This window comes from Uloborus diversus, chromosome 3, assembly GCF_026930045.1.
Source record: "Uloborus diversus isolate 005 chromosome 3, Udiv.v.3.1, whole genome shotgun sequence".
Classification (NCBI taxonomy): Eukaryota; Metazoa; Arthropoda; class Arachnida; order Araneae; family Uloboridae; genus Uloborus; species Uloborus diversus.
The window spans coordinates 61,595,700-61,602,735 of NC_072733.1; the positions used below are offsets into that span (position 1 = coordinate 61,595,700).

The 7,036-nt window shown below is 35.5% G+C and overlaps 1 long non-coding RNA gene across 1 annotated transcript; it reads right to left on the bottom strand.

Annotated features, from left to right (window-relative positions):
• Positions 1-1,401: 1,401 nt before the first annotated feature.
• Positions 1,402-3,057, bottom strand: LOC129218485 (uncharacterized). Its single transcript, XR_008580331.1, has 3 exons — positions 2,899-3,057; positions 1,560-1,627; positions 1,402-1,464 (listed from the first exon to the last, which is right to left on the bottom strand). It is a non-coding gene; the product is annotated as an uncharacterized LOC129218485 (long non-coding RNA).
• Positions 3,058-7,036: the final 3,979 nt, after the last annotated feature.

The following is a 7,036-nucleotide window of genomic DNA, read 5'->3' on the forward strand; positions in this document are numbered from 1 at the left end:
TGGTAGTTTATCTGTTTAACCTTCTTTGGTGCTTTTTCTAAAGGGGAAAAAATAATAGAACAACAACATAAATAGAAAATGCTGTACTTTAAGAAATCTCATTCGCTTTAAATATTTCATGCATCCACAAACTTTTAGTAAACGAAAAAGAGAACTATTCCAGTGATAGATAAAAGAATTTAAATTTCGGCGTCATCATGATGCACAGGATTAATTTCTAGGCATCAAAATATACAATCTAAATAACCAGCTGGAAAGTCAGGAAAAATCAGATTTGTTTTAGAAAACAGCTAGCTAACTAAACTGTTGATATTAACAGTTACAGATTTAAAGTATTACATAATAGAATATGTTATCATTATGTATCAAAAAAGATAGGAATTAAATGCAATGTGTTAACACTTTAGAAACTGTAGGAAAAATTCATAATTAAAATGAAAACAAACTAAATTGTGACGCAACGAAATATAAGTTTACGACACCACAGGCCGCCCGCTCGCCCCCCCCCCCGAATGGTCTTGTGAAAAATAATTTACTTTATAATTACATTTATTAAATTTTTTTTTAAATATATATAAAAATAGTTTCATTTTCAACTAATCGATTAAACAATAAATAAAACACTAAATTGTAACTATAAATATAGAAATATATACTTGAATGTGCAAAATAACTATTGTAAACAAAGTTCAAAATGGTAAACATAATATTAAATAACAATAAAAAACAAAAAAAGCAAAAAGTTTTGCAAAAATTCTACTGTTGAGGATATTTTAATAAACTAATGCTTCAAAGTTAAAAATTTTATGTTTGGCAAAGTTAAACATTATAATATGGTATTTAAACAGATAAGTATACAGCCTGAAACCAAATTTCATTCAGCAACTCTTTAGGCTACCAAAAATTTGAGAATTTAATTTGATCATTTTTTATTAGTTTAAGAATTTACCCCCTCCCTATCAGTACGATAAATACTCTGAGTATAAAGTGAGTAAAATGTAAGTGTGCAATTAAAATTATAAAAGGTATTTGGGAAAAAAAAATGTAGTGTACAAGTTCATTGGCAAGTCGAGTAGATTTTATACTATGAAAGTTTTTAAGGGCGTTATCATGCTGCAAACATGATTTTTTCCCCCATGAGATACTATCAATTTTTATGATTTCCTATAAAATTGGTATAAAAATCTTGGAATACTTTTTTTTTTTTGTATATTTTAGGTAGTCTGTGTTCTATTCTGCACCCCTGACAATGTGTATAAAAGTTTTACGATTATTGATTACAAACAAACAAAAGTGCTTTTACATTTAAAGTATTAGTAAGGAATCCAGCATACATAGTTTTATTATATGAATTTCAATGTAGTGAAATTCTTATCTTACCATTTTCATTATTAGTGTTCTCAGTAACACTACCTTTCGCTATGCTTTCCGCCTCAATGTCAATAAATGCTTCTTCATGGGAAACTATTGAAAATAAAATTATTTAATCTCTTAAATTACTCATTCAAACAAATCTTTTAACATAAAATGCTATGAAAAGTTTATGGTCATTTATTTACCTGCACCAGAACAGCTTGGTTCAGAAACTTGAGGCTCACTAAAGCTGTCTTCTAAATTTCCGGCAGGACTGTAAAATGATAAATGTAAAATTCACTACAGATTTGAACCGCCATTTTACATTGGGATAAAGTAAGAAACAGGCTAGGAAAAATCAGATTTGTATGTATAATCAATCTATCTATATAGATTCAAAACAGGGGCGGACTCAGGTGATGATTGATGTTGAACTTCAATTTTTTAGATCCGAAAAATTAGTACAGGAATCAATGTTAATTTTTTTTTACTTCCTTGCTTCTGTTAGGCGTTTCTTCTCAGCGAGTCATAGTTCAATGGATTGGCTGAGTTTGATTACTGGGCTATTGCTATTTTGAGTTTTTTGGTCATTTTCAAAAGAAGCAGTATGATCCATGGCGCATTTATTGACAAATTTAAGGGGTGGGGGGTACAATTTGAAAGGGTTTTGATCTCATTTGGTTAAGTGATGCTCCGTTCCATATGAGGGGATGCACCATTATTCTTGGGGGTATAGCCGCCCCTGCTTAACTGATACTTTTTACATAGGAGGTATAACATGCTAAAGCCTTTGAAACTTGACCCTCCTTACAAAAAATTCTGGATCCGCCCCTGATTCAAAATGTATGAAAAACCATACAATATCATGAAGTAACTGCATTGAAAGTTCTGGGATGAAAAAATATAAAAGTTTAAGAAAAGTTAGTTTTATTAATAAATATCCTAAATGAAGGAGTATTGGAGGAGTTTTGGAGGAGTGTACGAACCCTGTTAATTTTTAATTAAATTTTCGCCGCATATTTTACTATTATTTTATGTGATTTTTTACTATTATTTAAAGTGATGTTTTACTATTATTTAAAGTGCTGTTATTTTTCTGTATACAAGCCCGATAGCAGAAACTGCGAGAAGCAAGACGTGCGTCGCAGACTGTTACTGCAACAAAGATTTACAATGTGGGAGTTTAAGAACTCGACACACCCCTCGACTCCAGCTTCCTTGCGTGTTTCGTAGCAACCTTTAGTGAACTTAATTTTCTCCCCTAACCTGCATTTTTTATAAGACAAACAATTTGAAATGGGAAAAAATATCTGAATGTCTCCAAAAAAAGTTTTGGTACATACAGATTTTTTGGATACACAGAAACAATTTTTCTATGTAATGGACATGAAAACTTGATTTGAAAGTCTGATATATGTAGGTTTGACTGTATAAGGCAACTACTTATTTAGTTCGCTTTCTTGGAAACACTATGGCTGAAAATTATGTTAAAAATTAAATAATTCACAATATTTCAAGGAATATTTTGACTGGTTAAAACCTTACTTCGCTGCCGGAATGCTCGGCTCCAAAAACGACTCCAGCAGCTCATAAAACTTCCACTTTTTTATCCTGCAACCTCCACCAGTGCCGCTCGGCTTGTAAGCGAACTTTTCTCTTCTTTTCCTTTGGTACTGGTCCCGTAAACTTGTCCATCGTTTACGGGACTTTCCTTCTGTAAAATAATATGAATGGTTACAAAGCCATTGTAAATCGGTGTAGTCAGCCTCGCCCCTACCGCCCACTAGTGAGCCAAACTAGATTTTTAATATTTATTATGTATTTCCGGGAATACTAGAGCAAAACCATGAATAAGTTAAAAATTGAAAGTGCGACTTATCACTAGAGATAAAAATTTCTTTTACTGCAACTGCTGTACCCGCTGCTGCTGCTTGCCAAGAATAACTGTTGTAGAAATTAGATATGATGAAGGAGGTAAAAAATTCAATTACAGTCGCAATGAAAACTGATGCCAAATTGCCAATTTTATATCCAAATATGTGTAACCTTGAATTTATTGCTGTCCCTACCTTATATTTTGTGGAATTAGGATGTAATGCAATCAATCGTATTATGACCAAAAGAAAAGAAACAGCATGAATAGGAAGCTTCGTTTGTACCATTGAATCAGACATTCCTTATGCATTTTCGCAGCTTGATACTCTGCGATCTCAATAAAAATACAACTGCAAACAATGCCTTTAAACATCATGATTCTATATAACGAAATATACATAAACCTACTGAACTACAGAGTACGTTATTCTATAAATTTATTCCGCCGAATTTAGCGAAATTCCAGCATGAGTTTTTTGGTAAGTAAATTGAATTATATGAAACGAGTTGAGGTTGGAAAATTTTACTTTTAACATAGATACAAATGTGGGCGGTAGTTATAAACAGGCTGACTACCCTGTTGCAAATGAAATACAGAATAAGTGAAAATAGTTTCGTAGGAGAACTGTACTTACCACCAACATTCAGCGTTCTGTCGATTTTCGTCCACGTATTATTTCTTTTAAAGGTGTCCTTGTAGTCTGGCCGACCACTCTCATAAAGCCAGGGATGTTTTCTCACTTCGTAAATCAATGCTTCGTTGTAAGCGTTCGTTTCTTCCATTACTGACGATTAAAGCAAAAGCAAACAGCAAAAACCACGAGGAAAAATTAATACCCGCACGATATTGAAGAATTCAAGATGGCGCTGCTACTTGACTCTGATTGGTTGCTCTAAACTAGACGGACGTCAATTATTTGGTTTCAGGTCACGTCGACGGGTCACGTACAATACGGCTTGCTGTCATGGCAACGCCGATCGAAAACTGGTTTTGGGGAGAAAAAGACGGAGCTCACGGACTGTACGGACGCTATTTGAATGACGCGTAGACAGCAACGTTTGATACGGTGCCGGACTAGAGCGACGTTGATGACAAAATGGCGAAATGTCGTGTTCTCAGATGAATCCCGCTTCTGTTTATCCAGTGATGGTCGCCGCATACGTGTGTGGCGTCGACGTGGAGACAGATCTAATCCGGCAGTAAATGTAGAACGTCCCACCGCACGACAACGTGGCATAATGGTTTGGGGCGCAATTGCGTACAATTCCATATCACCTCCAGTTCGTATTCAGGGCACTATGAAGACCCAACGATGCTTGGATAATGTGCTGCGGCGAGTGGCAATCCCTTACTATCAAGGGCTACCTAATGCAATTTTTCAGCAGGATAACGCCCGACCACACAGTGCTCGCATCTCCCAAGGCACACAGATGCTTCCCTGACCACCATATTCTCCTGACCTGTCACCAATCGAACATGTGTGGGATGTGATTGGACGCCGTTTGCAGACTCTGTCCCTGCCTCATTCAGAAGACGAACTGTTACAAATGGTTGAAAGGGAATGGAGAGCCATCCCTCTGGACACAATCCACACCCTTATAGACTCTATGCCTAGACGTGTTTCTACGTGTATCGCTGTCCGCGGTGGTCCTACATCCTACTAAACCGATGCAGTTCTCGCTCTGTATTCTGCCTATAATTTCGAAATTAAGATCATTTATTATTCCTTGCTGTCTGTGTCTTTTTTTCCAAATTTCATCACTTTCTGACTAATCCTTCTTGGTGTTGCATTTTCAATGTCGAGCAGTATATATATATATATATATATATATATATATATATATATATATATATATATATATATATATATATATATATATATATATATATATATATATATATATACACACACACACACACACACACACTAGCAGTACCCGCACGGCGATATCCGTGCTATGAAGTTGAAGAAAGTCCGTTGAGCAAAAGAAATACACGCCCCCCCCCGCCCCCTTCTGATGTGAGATGATCATTTTTCTTCAACTAAAATAAATACACAGCTTTTCAAAAGACCTATTAAAAGTTCTTAGGAATTTAAAACTATTCTCTAAAACACATAAAAATATTAACAGTAGCTTTAAAACTCAAAGTAATCCTTCAATTACATAGTTCAGTGCTTAACGCGCGAAGCAACTAAGCTACCGTAACTCTGCCCTTTAGCGAGTGAAGCGGTTTTCCCCCTGCAATTTAAAGTGTTAGGTGAAATAAACAAAGCTATAATAAACACGTTATAGGGCAGTAGCAGACGACGTCATCCTGGTGGACAAACAAACTCCAAGTGCTGCTGACAACTAAACGTGCTGTTCGCTCGGCTGTCAAAGCATCTCTTTCGCTTCCATGTTTTTACATCGTAATGCTGCGTGTGATCTAATTTTTGTTGAATTAGGCATTGTTCAACTAATTTCTTGGCATTGATGAGCATTTATTTTAATACTAGATAAGTTGAAGTGACTAATACAACCAATATTTTGTTAATTTTATGTACAGATTCTTTTTTAGAGTGAGATTAAATTTTTGTTTACTTCACTCACCCATCCACGATGTTTACGTTATGTTGCTATTATTGTTGTTACGTTTGCGTTGCATCAAAAATTATTTGCATTCTCGACGAGTCAAAGTCACAACTTCGTTTGTCTGTTGTGTGGGTGTTATTTCGGTTTTTTTTTTATCCCTTCATCATATAACTTTTTTGCCTTGTCATAAATTTTGTCATTACATTTCGTGTTACGTTTAACCACAATACCAGAGGCGTAGGAACTTTGTAGAAGTAGGGGGAGCTGGGACACATTATGAGAAGTGTCTGTTATGTAAGGGACAGAAGCAGTGGCCCCTTTAAATAATTGGTGGGGGGGGGACTTTAAATTTTTTTCCACATATGAAATTAGCTTCGAAGCTTCCATCTCTTTTTTATCTTGTATCAATTGTTTGTGGAGAGAATGAGGTGATAGAACTTCTGGTTTTGAAAGATGGTCAGTCAGTACTCGATGATGAGCACGTAGAAATATAGGAGTTTTGGGGATCCTCCCCCGGAAAATTTTCAGAATTCTTGTTCTAAAAACGAATTTTTAGGCGATCTTTGGTAATGTTAAGGGGAGAAAAGGTTTGAATACCTTCCCTGAAAATTTTTCGAAATTAATGTCTTAAAAACGCGATTGTATACCATATTTGTTGACTTTAGTGAAAATATGACTCGAAGGATTGTCGATCGATTTTTCGAATCGATTTACATCTCCCGCCCAATATTTCGATTTTGGAGTCTTAAACATAATTGTAGACAACCTTCAATGATGTCAGAGGAAAAGATTGTACTAGGGCTCTACTTTGGAAACTTTTAAACTTGAAGTCCTACTAGAGAGCGTTTTTCAATGATGTTATCGGAAAAGGTTCAGAGGTTCCTTCTCGTTAATTTTTTCGAAATTGTAGTCGCTAAAACACGCGACTGTGGATCATATTCGTTGGCGTTAGGGGCCCAGCAATTTTTTTAAATTGAAGTCCCAAAAACGGAACATTACATAATCTCCCATGTTATTGGAGGGCAAGGTATCCAGGGACTCTCTTCCGGCAATTTTCAGGGAATTGGAGCCTTGAAAACAAAATTTGAGGTGCTCTGTAATAATTTCGGAGGAAAGGGGAGGCTTCGACAGTGTAGCATTTAGAAGAATTTCTTATTTTCTGAGAACTAGAAAAAGGCGAATAGATGAAACAGGAGGGCGGAGAAACAGAACGTTGGAAATGTGTTAAAATGAA